A 24558-nucleotide genomic window follows, 5' to 3' on the forward strand; every position below is an offset into this window, starting at 1 on the left:
ACAGCAGGTGTGCACTTATGTGCACTGGGGATGTCTAACTGGGCTTGAAAATCAGGATTGGAGGAGCAGGGAAGAGGCTGCCTCATGCTGCCAGCCGAGGTATTCTCAGACACTGAATCCACAGATCAATCACCAACCAGATGTATCCAGAGGTATAAATGGCATCCCTGTCCCACAAGAACCCTAGCTGGCCTAAGAGCAACAAGCTGACAGCACTTCCGCCACCACTAGCCCTACTACAAAAACCGTCCTGGTAGCTAGTTCCATAGATAAATGTTACATAACAGGGGATATGAGGCATATTTTAAAAAAATTACAATTAGTTGAAAATTGTCTCATGACCCGTCCTTCGTCTTGGCACGTTCACTGTTGTAGAGATTTCGAATGCACACTGGGTGACATTTTGTTGATGTTAGAGCCTTGACAAAGCAAACAGTTCTGACTTTCAGGTGAAACAGCTTCCTCACCAATGAAGGCATTCTACTTTTTAGCAAGGCCAATTTTCTTTTCCAGTGCATTTAAAAAACAACTCCTCACAGGGGAGTGGTCTTAAACAAAAACGTTGCAAACTGTGTTACTTTAACGGAAAGTGATTAACTTCTGCAGAACGTTTGTAATGCAAATATGTTTTAATCTTGTTTTTCCTAGTCGTGAAATTAAAACTGTGCAATCATGCATTTGTCCCATTTTATGTGAGGCTGTCAAAGCAGGCTCAATGAAGAATGAGCAACAAGGGCATACTGCAAGGACCCAACACCATGCACGTTCTCATGTCGAGTATGGTTTTGCTTTCCATTCGTATGGGCAAATGGTTAACAGTTAACATTTAATCATTTCCTGGACCGACCCTGTTCTCAGTTATTGCTGCAGTATAACAATATATATTTTAAGGTGCTATCTGTGCTGTACTTTATACATACAACTAAAGATGTGAGAAAATATAAGATCTCAAACGCGTTAAAGAGTGGTGAAAAACAGACTGAAAAAATCCTGAAATCACAAAGTTGTACTTACACTGAATAAATAGAGGAAAATCAGTCGAGTCCATATCTCTGCTTAACAATGGGCTCAGGACTCACTAGACATTTTTGCAATCTTGCAAAGACTTTACGTGCTCACTTTACACAGTACTAGCATAGCTAACTCTAAATGTGTTGCTACAGCAGCATTGTGCATCAAAATTGTGCTGTAGCTCCTCTGTGAATTTTTCTATGAAAACACAACCTGGGCCCGCGTTGTTGCAATCTACGTTCAATGCCAGAATGCGAAAATCAGGGGTAAAAAGTTTGGGTAGGAAGCAGCAGAAATATTTTAGATGAGTCATTGACGCTCTACTAGGGAAGTAGGTAGTTGCTCAGAAGGATACTATATCATCTATCAATAAAACCTATTCCAACCAAAGCCCTGCATATGGTGGATGCTTTATTGGTGACGAGTTGTTGGGTCACCAGCATTCTTTAGCAGCAAAGATGATCGGTGAACTATGCACTGGCCTGCTGCTGTTATCCCGGGGCTTTGCCACTTGAGGAAGGAAAAATATCATCAAACTCTGGAAAGGACATTGCAGGTGTGACGTAAGCAGGCAATTAGTAAATTTTTTTTCTGTTCATCTACTCAGCCATGCTATTCCAAAGGACAGCCAGGTTTGTGCACTTCCGGTGGTGCATATATACACCTCTGAGTTTTGACACAGTCTGACAAGGGTATGTCCGAGTGTTTGTGATGCCACTGTAACGCAAACTCCTTCAACGTAGTTAACAGATAGACAACAACATGCTTAACCTGCATTTTGGTGTCAAGCGAAATTATTGCTCACAATACACGTAGCATCAAGGAAGATGTTGGCTGCATCAGCTAATGTTATGATTCAGATTAATTTCTCAGACCTTTATCATCTTCTCCTGGACTTGCATGTTTTCCAGGTGGGTAAAGATGCATTGCTCAGATAAAAGAATTTATTTATTTATTTATTTTATTTATTGAAGTTTTGTATAGCGCTAGCTGGACCCGAGGGTATCAGAGCGCTTCACAGCAAATACAGATATGCAGCAGATGAAAATAAGCAAAACAGGAATCAAAAACAACAGGCAGGAAATAGAGTCTGTACAACAGTAATTTGAGCGCAGTGTGGGACGGAGATCAGGAGCGAGTCAGCCGACTGGGTTCAGAGAGAAAGCGGACTTCGACCGTCAGGCGAGGGGTTCTCCTTAGGCACCAGAGTGTTCAAGGAACAGGGCTTTGAGTAGCGATTTGAATTGCGGGAAGGAGGCGGTCATTCTGATGTGGGGGGGGATGGAGTTCCAGATCTTGGGGACATTCCCCGCAAAGGATTTATTTGAGGTTTTGCGTTTCTGTGATTTCAGAGGGATGAGTAGTAGTGTGTTGGAGCTTCTGGGGTTCCTGGACTGACCTGCCCTTTTGAGTTTGGAGGCCAGGTATTCCGGTTTGCCTGTATGCAGGGCTTTATGTGTGAGGCAAGCTGTGCGGAAGTTGGCTCGTTGGTCAATCGGGAGCCATTTCAGTTCTTTGAGTGCTGGAGAGATGTGGTCAAATTTCTTTGTTCCTGTGACCATTCTTGCTGCTGCGTTGAGGGTGGAGGTGAGAGGTCCTAGGTGCGACTTGGCAGTTCCAGTCAGCACTGCGATGCCATAGTCCATTCTGGAGAGCACAAGTGCCTGTGTGGCCTGTTTCAGGTCTTTGGGGGGAGGAAGGGTTTGATTTCGTATAGAAGTTTCAGGTTCAAGAACGCGCTTTTGGCGGTTTTAGCGATGTGTTTATTCATGTCCAGTTTGGGATCGAGAGTGATTCCTAGGGATTTTGCGGAATCCGTTGGCGTTAGAGAGACGTTGAGGGCATTTAAGGCTTTGAGCCATTCCACTATTTGTGGGTTTTCATCCTTGTTCGAAATTAGGAGAACTTCAGTTTTTTCTTCATTCATTATGAGGTGATTGGCTGCGAGCCACTGTTGGACCTCCATGAGTGTCGTGTTGAGTCTGTGAATGTCTGCAATCAAAGTGGTTTTCAAATAGAGTTGTGTGTCATCTGCGTAAAGGTGGAAGGGGATGTTGGAGTTCCTTAGAAGTGAGGTGAGGGATTCCATGCAGATGTTGAAGAGTTGTGGAGAGAGTACTGACCCTTGAGGGACTCTGATGGGGAGGGGGTCAGATTCGAAGCTGTTTATCTTTATTTTTTGAGTGCGATTGTTAAGAAAAGAGGAGAACCATTTTAAGACTGTCTTTTCGATGCCCGCTCTCTCTCAGAGGGCATTGAGTAGGAGGGTATGATCCACTGTGTTGAACACAGCCGAGAGGTCAAGGAGGATGAGAAGGCTACATTGGTTAGAGTCGAGTGACCTGTGCAGATCATTTAGGACATTTAGGATTGCGGTTTCAGTACTGCAGCCTTTCCTGAACCCTGACTGGTGTGGGTCTAATAGATTAGAATTCTCAAGATGTCGGGTTAATTGTGCAAACACGCATCTTTCAAGAATTTTGGCTAGGAACGGAAGGTTCGAGACCGGTCTAAAGTTGTTTAAGTCCATGAGATCAAGGCCAGGTTTTTTCAGAAGTGGTGTGACTTGACCTAGTTTAAGGCAGTCGGGGATAAAGCCATCGTTCAAGGAGCTGTTGATGATCTTGGCCCAGATAGGGGCTAGAGTGAGCTTCAAATCCTTAGTCAGTCTCGAGGGAAGTTGATCGAGGGAGTGAGATGAGGGTTTAGCGGCGGCGATAAGATTGCTTATCATTTCTTCTTTAACCGGCTGGAAGGATGCCCAGAGGATAGACGGGGTTACTGGGGGGTTGTGGTTGGGTGCAGGGCTCGTGCTGAATGAGCGATCAATTTTGGCGATTTTTTAATTGAAGAAGCTTGCAAAGTTTTCGCATTGGGTCTTGGATGCTACTAGGTTGGCTGCCTTAGGGATGGAGGTTTGGTTCCTAATGATGTTGAAGAGTTCTTTGGGGCGGTTTTTGGCATTGTCTAGGGTGGAGCAGAAGAAGGATGACTTTTTGCTCTTGATGTGGGTATAATAGTTTTTGGGTGCTGTCTTGAGTTGGTCTCGATGGAGGGCGGTGGGGTTGGTCCTCCAGGTTCTTTACACTGCTCTTAGATGTCTTCTTTCCTAATTGATGTCAGTAGAGAACCAAGACCTAGAGGGGATGCTTCTGGGTTTTTTTAGTTTCAGAGGTGCAAGCTGGTTCAGGGCGAGCTCCAGGTTAGCATGGTAGAGCGAGGTGAGATCCGAGGTTGAGAGGGACTCCGTCATGTTCGGGAGGAGTGTGCTGAGACCTTCTTCTAGATTGTCTCGGGGGATTCTGGAAGTGTTCCTAACCTACTTAGGGGGGGCTTGGGTGGGTGGGAGGGATAGGGCCGGCTGAATGATATGAAAGAGAATGATGTGGTGGTCTGACCAGTCCACCGGGATGATGTGATCAATCGAGATTGCATTTTTGTTCGCAATGATGGCATCCAGGGTCGCTCCTCTGTAATGCGTTTCCTCTGAGCAGTGTTGGATCAAATCATTGTCTTGTAGAAGGGTGTTGAGAGATTGAATCAGCGGGTTATTGGATTCATTCCATCTTAGGTTGAGGTCGCCTAGAATTAAACTGTTGTCGCTGTTGAGTGCTGTTTGGGTGATGAGGTCCGAGAGCTGAGCTCTAAATTCGTTGGAATTGCCTGGGGGATGGTATAGGAGATGGCATTGCCGTGAACTCTGACAGTGAGATTTGATGTTGACCGACAGGCATTCAAAGGAGCTGTACAGGCAGAAGGGAGCTTCGGATATGGAGAGGTCATTTTTGTGGATAATTGCTATGCCCCCACCTTTGTGTAAGGGCCTGTCTTTGCGGATAATTGAGAAGCCAGGTGGCACCAGCATGTCCAGAATGGGGAAGGATAGGGTATTTAGCCACGTTTCCGTGATGAAGGCTACATCCAGGTCATGAGAGAGGATGGCTTCTGCTATTTCCGTAGCATGTTTGACTGCGGACCGGCTGTTGATAAGCATGCAGTTCATGGGGGGTCTTCTTTCGCTTTTAACTTGTCAGGCTTGGCTCTGGGTATGGAGGAAAGAAACAGTGGAGGTCTCTACTCACTCCGGTGATGACTTGTATCGAAGAGGTGAGATTCGAGTTCGTGAGTGGGTCCTGGGCTGACTGGTACGGGGGGAGTTCGTACGAGGTGACAAGAGCGCTCACTTCCTGGGGGAGAGGGAGGTTAAAGTTCTTCTGGGATTGACTGTTCGCGGTTCCGTCCGGTCTTTAGTGCGAGGAGGCGGGGAGCCTAGGTGAGGATGAGCCTGGTTGGTAGTGGGATAGTCATTCCTAGAGGGAGGAGGAGGGATGTGGAGTGGTGGGGATGGAGGGAAGGGCAAATGGAGATTCCCTAGAGCAGATAGGGTTTCCTTCAGGCCAAGGATCAGGGTTGCGATCTGCACATCAATAAGGTCGAGGCAATGTGACAGCTCGGGTGAGGGGGAGAGGAGGGGAGGATCTCTGTGGGGGGGAGGATCTCTCAGGGGGGGGAGGAGGAGAGCTAGTGGTGCATCAGGAACTGGGGAAAGGGGGCCCTTTGGGGATGAGTGGGGGGCTGACTACTGGGAGTTTGGGAGTGTTGGGAGGAGGACAGGGGTGGAGGGAAGAGGGGATCTGGGGCGGGAGAGGACGTAGGATTAGCAGAGTGGAAGAGCAAGGAAGGGTGGGGATATTGGGGTGGATCTCTAATGTCGGAGGATAGGTAGCTAGGGGTGCTTCCGGAGGTGGGGAGAGGAGTTGGAGGTCCTTTGGGGATGAGAGGGTGGCTGAATAGTGGGAGGTTGGGAGTGGGAGGTGGAGGACTGGAGTTGAGTAATAGGGAGAGCTAGGGCTGATGGTGTCGTCTGATTGGCGGAGTGCCTAAGTAGAGTAGTTAGGGGACATTGGGCTGGCGGGGACATGCTCTGAGGACTGGGAGTTTGTAGGGAGCTAATAGGTGGGGAGGGGGTGGTTTTGTGGGGGTAATGGGTAGTAGCCCTCTTAAGTGTGGGGAAGAAGGAGTCGAAGAACTCTAGGTTCTCGTCTTTTGCCTGAATTAGAATGGTGTCATTCTCATAGATGGTGATGGAGATGTCTCCGGTCAGAGACTGTTGGGTCAGAGGGGCGATAGTAAGTTTGCGATTATGTTCGGTGAAGGTGGTTTTGGAGACGGGGAGGGATGAGTAGAAGATCGTTGCCCAAGCGTCTGTTGGTGTGGAAAATTAAGTCCATTTTCCTCTGACCTCTAGATGTGCAGTGGTAGGTGTCAACAACTAGCGTTTCGGGGTGTAGCCTAATTATATTCTGTTTGAAGCGTTTTTTTGCTTTGAAGGAGAGGCTGCGTGGGAATGTTATAGCGAAGGTGTTCTGCCCTTGGGGAGATAGGTGGTTAGAGGAGGGGCAGAGATGCGTGTCCAATTCTGCGGTCGGGGGCATTTTAGCTGGGCTGAGGGGGAGGCGAGACCTCCGGGGCAGGTAGGGGGGAGAGTAGGACGGAGGGGTGGAGGGTTGATAGAATCACTGTAGAGGTAAAATCGGTGTAGAGGTAGCGGGTATGCGCTACAGGAATAGTGGATCGGGAAAGGTTGCGAGCGCCGGGGTCCTGGGGACAATAGGAGTCAGATGCAGTCTGCTCTGGAAAGAACGGTGGTCAGCGTGTCCCGGGGCGAGCTGTGGCATCGAAAGTCAGGCGTGGTGTTGAGTTAGGCAGGGGACAGGTGTCCCTTGGAGAGAGAAGCCAGGTGCGGGTTGTAGGTGAGTGGTCTGCTGCGGGTACTGGTGGGAGGCGCTGTCAATTAGGGCCTCTGAAGTCCCTTGGCTGTGAGAAGTTGATACGCTGATGTTAGTGCATTTGTCAGACCGGTTTCCCTGCCCAATTAGGTGACCGAAGTGATCTAGCTCACCAGAGTTAAAGTCTTGGGGCTGGCAAAGCAGGTGGTCTAGGAGTCTGAAATGGGCAGAGCCGGTCCAAGAGCCCTGCTCAAATAATAAGGTCGAGATAAGTCAAGTTTCTCTGCTACAGTGAATGTCCCGGGTGGCGGCCATATTAAGGTCAGGCAGCCCTGATAGAGAGCGAGGGTCAGGTACTAGCGTGGAGGGCGTGGGGAGGCGCCCCTGTGGGATGATGTTAGGATCCACTAGCTGTGGCAACGGTCTCGAGGAGCGGGGGCCTTTTTTTCCTGCTTTGTGCTCACCTGTGGCTTTAGTAGGACTTGCAGTTGTGGGCGGAATGTGACTGTGATGAAGTGTTTACAAATTACTTATCGACTGCGGCACAGGTGTTAAGTAGCAATTTAATACAAGCCCACATATTTTTTACGACTGTGGCTACTTTATCTCAAGTTATTTTTATTTGGTGCACTTTTGGATCTTACTTGGGTGTTATACCAACTGCCGTCCCACCTAAGTATTACTGATGTTAAGCAGTATGAATATTATGGAGTCAGTAGTATCTCCTTCTGGGAGGATCGGAGAGACGCATTTGAAGGTTACTTAGAAGTGGAAAATGGTGAACTATTTGTAACCAGCTATAAATAAGTGTTGTTGCGACATATTTTAGGTGAGAAAGGTACGAATTACCAAAACCAGATGGCCAGGAGTGCTGAGGATTGGGATGAGGAGGAAGATTCATTTGTGTAAGTCATGCATGCACTTGAGGAAAACTATAAGGCTAAAACAAACGTGTCAGTGGAGCAGCCAAAGTATTTCTCAAGGGAATAACAACCTGGGAAAATATTGGACAGTAGATAAGTTTTAGGTATTCTTGCTTACACATGAAAATTCAGAGATTTCCATGAGGAGATTAGTAGAGATCCGCTTATTAATAGAGTTAATAATCTAAAAATTCGAGAGAAAAATGTAAGTGTAAGATCCTACATGGAACTAAGTTATTCAAATTGTAAAAAGATTGGCGAGAACTTCAAGACAGAAGAAGGTCCCGAATCAAAAGGACAAGATGATTGGGTGTTAGCATGATTAGTATGTCCAGGAGCAACAAAAAGGGTGAGCTCGAGAAGAGCAAGGATAAACTCAAAGCTAGAGAGCAAGAAGCTATTGAGAGCAGAATAAGAGGTTAACACTGTGAAAGCATAAGACGTGTTGTAATAGCCAATGACTCCTACTGTGTGCGGAGCTCACAGTGCAAAAACGAAGTGTGAATACAGTCCAAGAGGAAAAAGTATGAAAGCACTGTGGATGATGAGGAATTTTTAGTAAGCGTAAAAGAGCATGAAAATGCACCCGCCTAAATTGTAATACTGAAGTGAATTATATGTGGGTGGACTTGTGCTCACCTTTCACTTTTACGATGAGTGTACGTTTAATAATTTGTTGGGTGTAAAGTTAAAAAGTATGAATGTGAGTCCTGAAGAATATTGTGGAGAAAAATTGACAATTATTTGCTGTTTTGAAACGAATTCAAGCTCAATGGGTGTGAGCCCTGTAGAACATTACTTGTGGTTCTGGTTAGAAAGAACTGATTGAGGAGAACGAAAAGAAAAATGGAAATTGTGGTACGTTTTGGCTGAACTTCCACTTCAGCTGTATTTCAGAAACAGATGCAAAAGTGGTTTGTGGGCTGGCCCCAGGTGATGCATTTCCACGATGATATCGTTATCTGGGATAGGAATCACGAAAAACATGCTAGTGTGTTAAGAAAAGTGTTGGGAAGTTTTTTTTTTGTTTTTTTTTAAGAACCTTTATTGTTTCAGCACAGAAATACAACCATAGGCCTACAACCAATCTAGCCTGTCGCTACGCAAATCAGGAAAAAGGCAATATAACGTATAAGGTACAGCGGTCCGGAGGTCGAAGGCTGATTAGCATCCAGGATATGACACATAATTAAATTACCACGCAATTATAAGGATCGGAGACGGTTCATTTTGCAATAACGAAAAAATGAATTAGAAATCAATGTCGCACAGTCATACACTCCCCCAGCACAGCTAACTAAAAACAAAAGGTTACGCTAGCGATGTACATAGATTGAGAATGACGGGGGAGGGGGAATGGGGTAAGGAGAGACGCAATAAACACTAAGCAATCATGGCAAACTAGTCCCACCCCTCAAGGGAAAACACTATGGGAGACATGAAAGACGATGACATCGAAAAAGAAAAGGGCAAAGGGCCATAGAGACAGAAAAAAGAACAAAATAACAAACCCATCCCCCAACCCTGAACCCCTGCAGAAGGCTACGGCCTACCCCCCCCCCCCCCCCCAGCAGCGTGCCTGTCGCCCTAAATGGAGACCCGAAATACAGAGAAGAAAAAGAAAGAAAAAAAAATACAGGAGAAGGGCCCTCAATCTAGTGTTCCGGCCCCTCCCACCTCCGCATTCAAAAATCGTCTAAACAGCAACGGTAGAAAAATATAAATAGCAACAGTCACATATAACGCAATCAATTACAGCTCCGCGAAGCGCCCCTTAAATCACCATGAACCATCCATGAGTCCCTCCATGTCCCAAGCAAAGTCACCCCTGGCCTCTTCTGTCGATAGTACCAACGTTGAACCATTTCTCAGACAGGATACAAAATAGTACAAGAGGTCCGATTGCACCAGGAAAATCTGGCGGTGCCGTCATTCCACAGGATACGAGCCACCCAAGTCTCGCCGATGAAGCATGGCAGAAGACGGACCGCAACAATATCAACATCGCCAACAGTCTCAAGTCCGAACACAGTCCCGCCAGCCATGAAAAAGGAATCACACGAAGCGGGAAGCGCCGAAACCCCGCCGGGGCCGCCCAAACCATGGACCAATGCCGTTCCCCCACTCGCAGTTCAGAGATAGGCCCCAAGGAGACAATCACATATGTAACAGGTGTATCCACAGCCAGCTCATGAACCAAATCTATCCGCGTCTCCACGAGTGCAGATTCATCCGAGGAACACGTCAATGTATCAAAGGCAGACACAGCGCCGCCTCCTTGAGAGCGATCCGTGCCGTCACAAAATGGCAGAACAACAATGGCGGCCATCCTGTTCCCCAAATCTCGGGTCTCCCGGATCAGGGTAATCTGCAGGATTATTAATGCAGCCAGGACATCTCTGCGAGTGGGTGTTTTCTCATGGTGCCAAACCCCGGGATTCTCTCGTGCACCGGCTTCTCTGCCCGGTTGAGGGGTGCGCAGGAGGGCATCATCCGCCATTTCAGACGTTCCGATTTCTCTTCCCTCCACCTCACCGCTGGATCGGGCCCAGCTCGCGGACATCGCAGGATCTCAATAGTCGGGGCCGGCCACAGAAAGGAGAGTCACCGAAAGGTTAAACAAGCCCCCGTCGCTCCTCGGGAGCCACTCACAGGTTCCCGGGGTGGGCCATGAACATAATCGGGTGTCTCACCGAAGGGGAGCAGGTCATCACGAATTTCTCTCCGGCCCAGCTATAGCGCACCTTCCGCAGGTCAACCCACTATGGGGAGTGGGTTGACATCATCTCTTTCGGCTCGCGGATCTCTGGTTCTCTCCGACCGGCTTCCCAGTGCAACCAGCGGCCGCTGGCGTTGTACTTCCAGCCGGACACTCTCCCCACTCGAGATCCCGGTCTCAGCACCTCGAAGGCCACCAAATAGTCGGGGACATTTCTTCGGGTCTACTGGACGGCGGAGCCTCAGAAGCAGATGGTAAGTGAATACTTTCCTTCACCTACTCGGATTAGCAAATACTGTGCAGGGTAATCGCCAGGATATACGTGCGGGACGGGAGGGAGCACGGAGCCAAGCTTTTATGCAGCCATCCCGATCGCCATCTTGGCTCCTCCCCTTGTGTGTTGGGAAGTTTTAAGTGGAGCTGGATTGACCGTGTCAATCTGTGGTAGATTAAGCCATACTAGTGCTTATTGGGCCATACTATTTAGGGGATGGGCTAAGGCCCAGAATGAATTTAGTGAAAGTAAGTGAAGAAGAGCTGTGTCTGCAAGTTTACGGCTCACTTCTCAGACATGACGGGGGATCTGAGTGCATTAATGAAGAACAATGTCAATTTGGAATGGATGGGTAGTTCTAAAGAAGCCTTTCAAAAGATAAAGAGATGTTAAGTGGAGTCAGTGAACTTTAAACCCTATAAGACTACTGTTATTGATGCCAATGCATAAAGCCTCAATATCATGTTGAAAAAGGAAAAGGCAGTCGTGGAAACAGTGATGGTGTTCGCATCACAAACATTCGGAGGGGCATGAAGCTCATATAGTACTATTGAGAAAGTGGCAGTTGCTTGATGGTGAATGGTCACACATTTTAAGACATTTCGGGATGGTGAGTGGTCAAGCACTTTAAAATCTGTTGGTTTTATCTACGGAGGTAAAGCCACTCCGTTTGGCTAAATGGATATATTATCTTCAGGAGTTAACTTCTAATTTAAAGTATGTGCTTGGCTGCAAGAATATCAGTGTCAATTCAATTTTCATGATTGCCAATAGTGAAAGTGAAGAAGTGGACTTTGACCAAAAAGACTGGTCGATGGCAAGTACCAGTGGAAGTTGCAAGGGAGCTATTAGTGTGGTGGAATGGAAGACAAGTACAGAACAGGACAAAGAGATTAAGAAGGTCAGATGAAAGGAAGGGAAACATTGTTGATCAACTATAAAGTAGTGGGGCAGGAGTTAGCAGTGCTGAAAGGCAATCTATTGTAAGGCAATAAGCTAACAGTACCGAAGACTGTGAGGCAAAGATAATGAACTGTTGCAAGATGGTCATTTTGGCATTGCAGGTATGAAGACAGATGGCTGCACAAAGTACCGAGAACTCAAAAAATTTGATAAACATACCCAGAGAGCAGACAGTGGCAGAAAATATACACACAAACAGAAACGTGAGCTCACAGCAAAATATATCCATAGCGACAAGACTACAGTGAAGGTATAGATGCACATGTTTAGTCATAATAAAGAAATAAACATTCAGATGCGACCATCAAAAAGATATTTACTGCCAGCATGGTCATAGTAAATACACATATAGACTGTGTTGATGTCACAGAAAAGATAAACATAGCTATAAGGTCTGAATAAACATAAACACCCAGGAGTGATGATCCAGTGTTACGTTACTGGCAGTTGTATAGCGCACAGTCCAGCATTTGGAAAGCCTTGTAGTTTTGTCAACTGAATGAGGATGTGATGCTCACCACGCAAATCCAGGCATGCCACCACAGATAGCAGTCCTACTCATTCTGCTATGACATGTTCTTGGTCTTGTGCTCTATTTGATATCTGGCCAAGTGGCAGAGTCATGTTCGATGATTTTTGTGTGTTAATGTCATTGTAGGAGAGCTTTTATCAATTGCCTATGCAACTCTTAGTGTAGTAAGATGCCCTTTGCACTGCGATTAGAGAAGATCATAGAGATATTTAATAAGATTTGAGGGCACAGCAGGGCTGCAGTCACAACCATAAAATCACAGTGGAAATGTGTACGGAGAAGTCACTACAGAGTTATGCACACATCTAAGAAGCTACAGTAGACATAGGATGACTAGAAATCCAGGTTTTGCCATGACAGTTGCAGTTTATCGATGTTTGCCTGCTGTATTTCTGTAAATACGTCACATATCCAGTTTGTTTTAACTCAACACATAAGAACACAAGTCGTCCTGTGCACCACTAGTTAGTAGAACTTACCAGGAAGCAATCTGAATGGTACAGGTTCTGTGTAATTACATGGTTATAATGCCACCCTAGATATATAGACAGTGGTGAGGTTACTGTGGTGTAGTATCCAAGTTATTCCCGTTCCCTCTATGTCTGAGCTGGTGTTTGGAATGCTGGAAGTGAATGATGTAATAGAGTGCTGGGGAAACAAAACCATTTGTTGAAGGAAGCTGATGGGTTTCCTTACCTGGCTTTCAGGTCACTGAGCGTGCATGACCATAAGTCCTGTGTGCATACATGTTATGAATAGTCGTATTCAAATTCAAAAAAAAAAAAAAAAAAAAAAAAAAAACTTTATTCGAAACATAAAATGAATCATAAAAGTATTGAACTAACATACATGTAATTCATCTTTCCTTTAAAAGCTAAATTAAAACAAAGACTTACACAAGAATTTAGGAAAAAGACCTAAAAAATGACAATAGTAATAACAAGAACATCTACATTCTCAAATTTTGTAAAATTTCAATACAGATTGTGCTACCCATAGATCTTCCTAATCTTTAGTGAGATTCTGATGAAGTTTAACATTGCACAACAGATTTCCACAGAAGTTAGTGATAACAAAAATTCATAGCCTTCCCTATAGGTGCAAGGTTGCCTGCCCTTCAGAATTGGTTTAATAAACCGGAGTCTTGGCTCTTTATACAATGAACAAAAAAGAACCAAATGTAAGGTACTTTGTCTGTCCCTATTATTACAGGGACAAGGGGGCAGTCTCTCACCCCAACCCCCCTGTTTAGGAAAGGCAAATTGGTAGTGTAGGGTCTCCAGTCTAAACCTTGTTAAAAGGAATCGCCATTGCACATTATGGGTAAATATTAAATAATACTGGGGTTGGGGTTTACAGATACGGATAGTATCATTATCAATTATGTTGTCCCTGCAAAGCTGGTTCACAGACATCAAATACTTTGCCTTTATGTCCATTTTGTAATTTCCCTCGATTTTCCCGGGACTATAAAAATAGGAACCAAGATCGATTTTGTTCAACATGTTACAAACATAGGACAACCAGGGTATCTGCTTTGAGTTATCTAAAGCCATGCAGTCAGTAATAATTTCTTTGGTTAATTGCAGGTCTTCTGACTGCCAGATTTTGCCCCATAACAGTAAAGGTGACAAGCAGATTGTATCAGAGACACTAACCATACCAAGTTCATTATGACAGAAAATGTTTGAGGTACTTTTTGGGACTGACAAGACTCTTTTTATAAAGTTGTTTTCCACCACCTGTATTGCGGCAGGCATTTCAGTCCCCCACACCCCTGCCCCGTAGGTAGCTACAGATAGGCATTTTGAAGTGTAGAGAGTTCTAAGATGCGTTATGTGTTTCTGCCCCAGTTTGCTACAGAAGCGGAAAATGCCCTCTATCGCCCTTGTCATACTCTGGGCTCGAACCTTTATTACCGGTGACCATCTTAGTTTACTATCAAACAGATTACCAAGATAGTTGAAATTATCCACTTTCCCAATTGTGCGGTTGTTTACCACGAACTTCCTAACAGACGACCCCTTGGGGCCACAGGACATTATAAAGGATTTTCCAAAGTTTACCTTTAGATCTAGATCAAGCATGAATTTATTAAATGCGTCTAAACACACTTGCATGCCGTTTCCTGTTAATGTCATTAGGACAGTATCGTCCGCATATGAAAGCATAGGGACGCTTTTACCATTAATTTTTGGGAAATCGCAGCCCTGATTTAGTAGGTACTGTTCAAGTCCGTTTGTATAAACTAAGAAGAGGAAAGGCGCCAAGATGCATCCTTGACGCACTCCTTCAGTAGAAGGAATTGGTTCCGTTATTTCCCCCCCAGTGCCAAACCTGATGGACACATTGGTTGCTTCATGCAACCTGCGAAGCAAGGACACTAGAGGTTCTTCAAAGCCCATGTCAATCATCATCCTCCACAACTTGTTCCTGCATACAGTATCGAAAGCGCTTGTCAAGTCCATGAAGGCCAGATGAATAGAAGATTTTTTGGCCTTCACGTACTTTCCCATGATTAGTGCCAAATTAAGACACTGCTCATTTGTCCCCTTTCCGTGTCTGAATCCATATTGAGAATCAACTATCAATCCAACAGAATCTGCCCAACTTTCCAATCTCGCCAAGATTACTCTACCTAGGATTTTACATGCGGCATCTATTAAAGAAATCGGGCGGTAACAACAAGGATCGGATCTGTTGCCTTTCTTAAAAATTGGCACTACCGTTGCCTCTTTCCATGTGCCAGGGATACGGCCAACCACTACAGCATTAAAAACATTCAATAGAATAGGTGCCCACAAACTAACCTTGGATTTAAAAAGATCCAGAGGGACAGCATCTGGGCCTGGAGCTTTTAATGGTGCTCCTTTCCCTAGGGCCTCCTCAATCTCAGTCAAAGTAAATGAAGAGCTGAGGGTCAGGGCCAAGGGAGATGAAGACACCACATCCCCTGTCCCCTCATTGTCTAACATTAATGAATACGAATTAGGATTAAAAATCTTACTAAAATGTTGGACCCATTGTTCAGCGGTAACCTGGATGGCTATAGCTTCATTATTATTGCTCTTAAAAAGGGGACGATTAATTACCTCCCAAAATAGCCTATTATCTTTCAGTTCTGCTGCCTTTTCGAGGTCATCCCAAGCCCTGGTTTTCAAATCCTGTTTTCTTTTTGTAATGGCGTCTCTATACGCCTTCCTACTGGTCCTGACAAGCTCTTTATTTCTAGGCTTTTCACACAATGCTAATTTCAGTGATCGGTGTGTGGCAGAACATACAGAATCAAACCATCTAAAGGCCTTTTGGCCTCCCTTTCTTGTAGGCTTTTTTAGGCACTGTCCTATATAGGAGCACAACTTCTCAAAACTTTCAATAACATTTTGTGAATCGGAACCTGCTAAACACAATTCTATATCATTTTTACAGTTTACAACAATATCCTCTTCCAACTTGTGCACATTTATCTTCCCCCATTTCAGGGTTACACCCTTATTTTTGTTGTACTCAATGGGTTGTTCCCTTTTCCTTGGTGGTTCTTGTGTAGGAACCCATATAGATAATAATAAAGGGTTGTGGTCACTAGTGGGATTTGCCACCACCTCCAGCTTTTCCACATACTTAAGAAAGGTACTTGATACCAGAACAAAATCAATTGTACTCATTTCTCCCCTCAAGCCCTGGAAACTTGGTATATGCGGGGTATCTGGGGGGGACCAGGGGTCTACCACACATAGATCATTGGTTACGATGATATTATTCAAGGCATCCCCCTGCGGAGTGTGCCTAAAGTGGTTTAGGGGCTGGGCATTCAAATCCTCCAAACCGCATACGTTTGAACCCCCATGACTGCAGAGTGTACAATTGAAATCTCCAACCCATATAATCGGCGGGGAAGGATGCCTGCAGCGGATTTTACCTAGAGCATACTCCAAGTCTTCAATTACCGAAGTGTCATATACATTGAAGATATTGTAGTACCAATTAATGAGTAACACTGCTTCAGGGAATAGGTGTTCCAATAACAATACTTGGTACCAATTTGTCTCTACCAGTGTCGTAGTACGCAGGTTCTGTAGTGTTGTTGACAATGCTGTCAATATACCACCTTTTGCCCTCCCCGATGTAGATGGGACAGCCGAGACGGCAAATGATTGAAAGCCCTCTATATTGCAGGTAGTCCTAGACCAAGTCTCTTGAAGACACAAGATTCCATGGGTTTCCACAAAATCTAACCATATCTCATCATCTAATTTGTTCACTATTCCAGAGATATTCCAGGATAATAGAGATATTAGTGCTGATGATGATGATGATGAGGACCCTTGCAGTCCGTGACTATTTCCCAAAGCATCTGTTACGACAGTGGTATTGGGGTTGAGCAGTGGTGACATATTCTGTTCGTGGCCATTATCTAAGGTGACCATTGGCATAGCAGCGGAGCCCATCTGTAGGTATCCAGCGCTCATGTTATTACCCTCACATGTTACTTTCACAGGCTCAACATCATTAGTGCATATACCTTGATCTTCTTTCGTTCCCCCACCTGGTATTGTAGATATTGTCCCTTTAATCCTAAGTGGTGGTCAATCAACCTCATCCAAGTTCATAAAAGGGTCAAAGCGATTCCTCAATGGGATGTTGTTGTTATAGTTGTTAATATTTGGAAACCAGCCAGGGTATTCTGGGCCCCTAAACCTAGATCGTCGTGGGTTGTAAGGAACTTGTGTAAAATCACCCATGATAGGCGGCCCCATAAAGGGAACTGTCTCTTGCCAAGGAGTATAATGGTGGAACGGGTCTTGATTCATATTTAAATTGCGTGTCCAACCCGTTTGGTATCCACCCTTTATACGCTGTCCTTGATGAAAAGGGTTTTGCTCAGGGTTAGACTGACAGAGTTTGGGATAAAAGTATTCGAGACCAATACACTGGATATCCCCCATCCTCCCAAACCTGGCCTTACTACAGATGATATCCTTAACCCAACTATCTCTAAAGTTTATCAGAATGCAATCACCCTCCAGGTCTTTTTTGCTTGGTCCAACCCAAGGAACCCTACGAACACTGAGGATTTTTGTGACAGTGTCCTCGGTCAATGGCCTATTTGTGTTTAGCCAAAATTTTGTTTTATTTAGGAGGTCCTCATTTTTCTCATATTTATTCTCTCGGATGGGTTGAACGCCTGTCAGGATGGCCATGTAAGGCGCGGACTCTGGGGGTATATTTATGTAGATCTCCCTACCCTGTAATGGGGTTTTACTGGGTGCCTGAGGTTTACTTGACGGTGTTTCTTTCACTTCCTTATTAATTTGGGCCGGTGCAGATGTATTGACTGGTGTAGTTACCACCAGAGGATTATTTGGCTTTTGGCCCGCTGTATTCACCTGTTTGATTTTTATTAATGGTGTTGGTACTAAGGAGGGGGTAGTGCTGGAAGTGGTACCGCTAGATAGAGGTTGCGATATCAAGTTAGGCTTAAAGCCCTTTTTCCCTGAACTGGTGTTATCACTAGTCTTACCAACAGTAGTGGGGGGTTGTTTTTTACTTCCTACCAGACTTTCCAGTAAAGTGGTGTTCTTAGATGTTAAAAACTCCAATTGATCTAATTTTGAATTTATTATTTGAGTTTTCTCCATCAAGGGGTTCAGTAAATTTTTTATAAGTTTCTCAACACCGACCAATAAATTTTTGTCTTCCTTACCGGGGTGTTTCCCTGAATGTGAAAACTTTTTATCAATATTAGAGAGTTGGGATACTATCTGCAATAATCTGTCCTCAAAGGGGTTTAAAAGCTTTTTAAGAGTTTCCCAAACTACGGTAAGAAATTCAACATCTCCCCCATTTATAACACATAGTGGTACTTCATTATTCTCCTTCACTATTGTCAATCTATCCCTATCTTGGATTATCTCTAGCGAATCCACAACTGCCTCTGCTGTGGGGTCAGCAGGTTGAGTATTAATTGCTGGAGACGGGGATGGCAACTTGGTAGATAGTTGTGACTTTGCAACCTTCACTTTTTTCCTAGCGTATGATGTTTGATTAGCACGTTTCCTTTTGGTGTATGTCCCCTGCTGTTTATTTTTAGGAACTCCCACAACCTGATTTACAGAAATTGATTTTAAGCCCAATACTGGCACATCTCTGTTACACTCATTTATCTCCTCCATTACCCCAAGTTTAGGTGTTTGTAAAGGGTCATCGGATAATAAATGAGGGTGATTGTAAAGTTTCTTTTGAGGTGTGTGTAATAGGCACCGTTTGATGATGGATGTCTACAGTTGTTTCAATTAATTTTAAAGGTTGGGCAATAGAACGGTCAGGGGTTTTGGCAAAGGCAAAAGCACCTAGGGAGGATTTTTTTGCCACAGCTATCTCCTGTGACAGCCTCCTTGCAGCGTCCAGTTCGGATGAAACTCGACGCTGCATTTTGGCGATCTCATTGTCTATTGCAGAGTGTGTTTTAGTAATGAAGTCATCTAGGGTTCCGTTTTTTAATTTGGATTTGGCCGCCCTTTCCTTATACTCACGAGATGACATAGTTCCTTGTGATTGCAGGGAAGAGACCGTTTATGGGGGCTTAGAGGGCTGGCCCAGTCCAGTCCTCTCAGACCTCGAACGGCCTCAAACGGTCCCGCCCTTGTCCCGGGCTTCTCCCGCGCGCTCCCGCGGTGCGGGGGCGATACTGTGCTTTTATGCCTGTAAGACTGGTGGATAAGGGGGTGGAGCCGGCAGGGAGAGCAGCCCAGGTGGTGACGGGCGCGCGGGGACTCCTGGACCTCGGAGTCTCCCGCTAACAGCTCGCAGCCCTGCCGGTCAGTAACAACGCCCAAATCCCCTGGAAGGTGAGAGTAGCAGTGGCAAGGCTGTCGGCCGCGCAGCGGGACCCGCGAAGCGGGTCCGGCAAGTCGCAGCGGCAAACAGTGGCAACGAGGAGACAATCCCACCAGCAGCACAAGGTGAGGTTGTTGCTTTAGCGTTCTTCAAAAGGAATCCGCTTGTCCGTGGTTGAGCCGCCGATTTTCAAGGCAGGATGGGGGTGGAGCCGGCAGGGAGAGCAGCCCAGGTGGTGACGGGCGCGCGGGGACTCCTGGACCTCGGAGTCTCCCGCTAACAGCTCGCAGCCCTGCCGGTCAGTAACAACGCCCAAATCCCCTGGAAGGTGAGAGTAGCAGTGGCAAGGCTGTCGGCCGCGCAGCGGGACCCGCGAAGCGGGTCCGGCAAGTCGCAGCGGCAAACAGTGGCAACGAGGAGACAATCCCACCAGCAGCACAAGGTGAGGTTGTTGCTTTAGCGTTCTTCAAAAGGAATCCGCTTGTCCGTGGTTGAGCCGCCGATTTTCAAGGCAGGATGGGGGTGGAGCCGGCAGGGAGAGCAGCCCAGGTGGTGACGGGCGCGCGGGGACTCCTGGACCTCGGAGTCTCCCGCTAACAGCTCGCAGCCCTGCCGGTCAGTAACAACGCCCAAATCCCCTGGAAGGTGAGAGTAGCAGTGGCAAGGCTGTCGGCCGCGCAGCGGGACCCGCGAAGCGGGTCCGGCAAGTCGCAGCGGCAAACAGTGGCAACGAGGAGACAATCCCACCAGCAGCACAAGGTGAGGTTGTTGCTTTAGCGTTCTTCAAAAGGAATCCGCTTGTCCGTGGTTGAGCCGCCGATTTTCAAGGCAGGATGGGGGTGGAGCCGGCAGGGAGAGCAGCCCAGGTGGTGACGGGCGCGCGGGGACTCCTGGACCTCGGAGTCTCCCGCTAACAGCTCGCAGCCCTGCCGGTCAGTAACAACGCCCAAATCCCCTGGAAGGTGAGAGTAGCAGTGGCAAGGCTGTCGGCCGCGCAGCGGGACCCGCGAAGCGGGTCCGGCAAGTCGCAGCGGCAAACAGTGGCAACGAGGAGACAATCCCACCAGCAGCACAAGGTGAGGTTGTTGCTTTAGCGTTCTTCAAAAGGAATCCGCTTGTCCGTGGTTGAGCCGCCGATTTTCAAGGCAGGATGGGGGTGGAGCCGGCAGGGAGAGCAGCCCAGGTGGTGACGGGCGCGCGGGGACTCCTGGACCTCGGAGTCTCCCGCTAACAGCTCGCAGCCCTGCCGGTCAGTAACAACGCCCAAATCCCCTGGAAGGTGAGAGTAGCAGTGGCAAGGCTGTCGGCCGCGCAGCGGGACCCGCGAAGCGGGTCCGGCAAGTCGCAGCGGCAAACAGTGGCAACGAGGAGACAATCCCACCAGCAGCACAAGGTGAGGTTGTTGCTTTAGCGTTCTTCAAAAGGAATCCCTTATGAATAGTCATTGTGAGTTGGCACACAGGTGGTGGTAGGGCCTCATATCCGTGGAGTTTGATGGACTTGCAAGTCTTGGACTATTTGGCAACACTGTTGTGAAATATTAGTCACAACTAGTTGTCATATTTCTTTATCTGAAATGAGATGTGGAGAGCCTCATGTCTTGACTGTGGCAGAGATTCTGTGACTGCTATTTTTTTTTTTGTTGTTGTTGTCTTTGTGTTTGCTCTGCATAGTGTTGTTGGGTAAATGTTTAAGCCAGAATTGTTGGACACTGAGTAATTGTGAATGATTGTTCTTCACCTGCAAGTGAATGGCTTTTCTTTGTGGAGTTTGTAAGAAAAGGAGGTGTATAGTATTCTAGTGGTCCCCAGTCCCTGCATGTCTAAGCTGGTGTCTGGAAGAGCGAATGATATAATAGAATGTTGGTGTGTGCTGTTGAGTAGAAGCTGGGAGATAGGGAGTTCGAGGGAGATGGAATCCTGAGGGACCTATCTTCTGTATTCTAACATGAAATGAAGAACTCATCTTCTTACCTGAGTGCCACTGCCTCCGGGCTTTTATATGAAGACCTGCCATATAAGACTACAATAAGTAGTCACAAAATATAAGGTACCAGTGGACCGACATACGCTCAGTTGTGAAGGGACAGTAACATTATACACCCAACTAAGCAACAGCTATCGAGGTAAGTTTTATATACTAAAACTTGGCCCACGGTATTAGAGCATTTTACATGAGAACCAGATTACTTTACAGATTTTCCTGAAAGATTAAATTAAGTGATTTGACCACAAATTTTCGCTGAGCCGAGGCTTGTTTCCAAGTTCGTAAACCAGAGCTCAGTGGTATCTCTAATGTACTCCTGCTATGCTCGATTTACTCCTGCTGTGATCGTTCGCTAACTGTTGTCTTGTAAAGTGCTCTGATGCCCCCGGACCATGTTGCGCTAAACAAAATAGATAAACTAATCGTTAGGCTACTCTTGCCTCCAGCTTTTTATGACAGTAGCGATGTATATATAAATAACAATGATCTCTGAGTAACATACCGAAATTCCAGTAGAGAAATCTCTTTTACAGTGCGCCGATTTCTCCTCTCAGGCAACTGCGGAACGCTGGAATGACAGCAAAACTATACCTACTTCCGATCCCTGCTGTAGGATGACCAAGCTACTGCAACAGTCAGATAGGGTACAAGAAGCAGTAACCACAAACTTACTTCCGGTCCCAGCTCCAGGATGACCCAGCGCCTTCTGCAGCCTAGCTTGGGTTACAAAATGCAGCCAATCATAAAGGTCTGCTTTGACGCCGCCCAATCAGCAGTTGCACAGGACTGTCCTCGTGGTTAGTAAATATCGCACGCGGAAGTGCAGCGAGCAGATTCAATCCGCCTAAAATGAAGAGAGATTATTATTAGCGATGTCTTATTTTCCTGCCATAATTTGCTATTTTCTCTAATTTGTTGGATGTTTCGGGCACACCTACCTCGCTGTTTGCTTGGTGATCTCACAGTTTTCACATAGGTGGGTCATCACATATGCAGTTTTAACGTCCGGGTGTAGCGTGAAACCGCTCTACCTCTGTTAACGCTAACCATACTTCGAGTTTAGTTAATCTATTTCTTTTAATTCGAACCTGGGGGCGTTAGCAATGACATGTCTCTAGTTTAACATGACCGTGAGTTTAACCGCCCAGTTTTATTTAATGCGATTTTATATAGCGCGAACATTACCCGAAGGTGTCAGAGCGCTTTACAAAAGAACCAGTTACGTTACATAAGGATTTTGGATTATAACAGTTACATAAGAGATATAAACAGAAAAAATTTGCAAATGTACACGTTGTAAAGTCACTCAAGGAAGAGATTCAAACAGATAAACTCTAAAATCACATAGGAGTTGTAGTAAGTACAATGGTCTACTACATATACTAGTGGTTAGTTTATATATATATATATATATATATATATATATATATATATATATACACACAAATTCACTCAGGATGACATTTTAACAGCGATTAGGCTTGGACAATTATATAATACATATTTACAGAGCAGGAAAATCTTGCCATCGTTCAGCCCGGTGTTCAGGTGGTGTTGGAAGGAAGCCACTGACCAACAGTGAAGATCAGTCCTAGTGTCAGTTGCAGCCGCAAGATGGAGGGTCCAGGTCATGGAGGTAAATACCTCACAACAAAATGGCAGGCAATGTATGCAAAACTGAACCGGCTGAACAGTCAGAGAACATCTACCCCTGAAGGGGAAGGCAAAGTCACCAAAATTTGAAAGAGGAACAGCAGGGTGTTGTCGATCCCTCGCCGGGCATCGAAAGTAAGGGGAGAAGTTAGCGCATCCACTGCCTGGAAGGGGGGGCGATCTGAAGGGGTGATTGCATTTTGCAAAGGCATTGCATTTTGCGATGCAGGACACGGAACAAAATTTGTTTTATTAATTTAATTGTTTACCTACCTGTAATCATCCATATTCCGGTGTTTATCACCCCCCACCGCCTGCCTGCCCCACCGCAACTCCATCCACGGGCCGCGGCTGCCTACAAGCCCTTAACAAAGCGGAAATTGGCTGAGATATTCACTTTGAGGGCCAAGTTTTTAAGAAGGGAAAAAAACTTCCACACCCAGACAGCTCGTCTGTATGAACAAACTCCAGCGCTGGAGGAGGGAAGTTATTTTTACCTGGCTGATGTCACATTGCCACATCACAAATATATCTTATTTAGATTTCATCTAAATCTGATTCCACTGATGGTAGGGTACCCAGGAAAGAAATACAAACTTTCTGATCTTTCTGTCTCCCAGTGCGACAATATCCCCACAAAATGATCTTCATGTTTTATTCTTTTGTGGTTTTTACCGTCAAAAGACATAATTTTTATTGTACCGATTTGCAAGCGTTACAATTTTATTTTTGTCGTGTAGCATTGTTTTTCCTCAAAACCTTGCAGAATTCTTTTGTGTGTTTTTCGCTAGCATTATTTTTATGGGCATGTTTGAAAAAAAGGAAGCAGGTTGGCTCATAAGACGAATCAGGACTGTCTTTTACACATGTTATTGTATCCAGCATGTGATCAAGCTTCGTTGGAAGCGAAACGCGTTATGGCGGCTGGCTAAGCTGAGAAAATAAACCACTCTGAAGCACAGAATCTGGGTCTGCTTTTTCGTCATTTGGTCAATGAGGCAGGAGCCTTGGTGTTGGTGGTGACTTACATTCATATATATATATATATATATATATATATATATATAATCCTATGCTTAAAAACTTAGATAGAAAAACAGACATTTGAGGTGAGAAGATCTAGAGTGTCGCTGGTGTTGAGAGTGCTCTAACAGGGGCTGCTTTCCACCTAAACTTGAGAACTACCCAGAGTTCTCTCCTTCTTTTTTGCATAATTTATGCGTCACTCTATGCCTGAAAGGGTTTTGTTTTGACTTAATACTGGGTTCTCCCTTGTGTCTGGACAAAGCTATACCTCTCTGAAGAGCTCTAATTAGAGCGAAACACTGTGTCGGGTTGCTTTTACTCATTTCAGGTTGGCTTGAGTTGGTATTTCACTAATTCGAAGCTGTAATATTGTGCCTGGAGTGATAAATGGCTTTTGTAATTTTACAGCTTGGCAAGGACAGCACTGTACTAGTCCTATGCTTAAAGACTTTGCTGTATAAATTGCAAACAACTTTGTCATTTTCTATCTCGGCGTGGATAGCGCTGTGCTAATCCTAAGCTTAAAAACTTTGATAGAAAAACACATTTGAGGTGAGCAGATCTAGAGTGTCGCTGGTGTTGAGAGTGCTCTAACAGGGGCTGCTTTCCACCTAAACTTGAGAACTACCTCTCTCCTTCTTTTTTGCATAATTTATGCGTCACTCTATGCCTGAAAGGGTTTTGTTTTGATATATATATATATATAAATATATATAAAATGGATTTTAGGGTCAATTGGTTAGTAGCACTTTTTTTATTAGGATTTATGCTAGTTTTATTTATGTTTTTTTTATAAATTGTGATTGTAAGTACTTTTAAGATCTTATGTGTAAGATCGAATAAAGGGTTTGAATTGAATTGAGTTGTAATCACTCAGTGGGCAATTTGACAATCAAGTTGACATT

General features: G+C 45.5%; 1 protein-coding gene across 4 annotated transcripts in view; it reads right to left on the reverse strand.

The window, feature by feature from the left end:
• The window catches only part of RNF181 (ring finger protein 181), a 51115-nt gene extending 29436 nt beyond the window's left edge, over nt 1–21679 (reverse strand). The window contains exon 1 of one of the 4 annotated variants that reach the window (XM_078666882.1): nt 21647–21679. The gene's annotated coding sequence lies outside the window, so the exon portion shown is untranslated. Of the gene's footprint in view, nt 1–21476 lie in introns of all 4 variants that reach the window. The other 3 variants (XM_078666880.1, XM_078666879.1, XM_078666881.1) reach the window with 3 other exon arrangements.
• Between the last annotated feature and the right edge of the window lie 2879 nt (nt 21680–24558).

Source organism: Lissotriton helveticus, chromosome 11, assembly GCF_964261635.1.
Source record: "Lissotriton helveticus chromosome 11, aLisHel1.1, whole genome shotgun sequence".
NCBI lineage: Eukaryota > Metazoa > Chordata > Amphibia > Caudata > Salamandridae > Lissotriton > Lissotriton helveticus.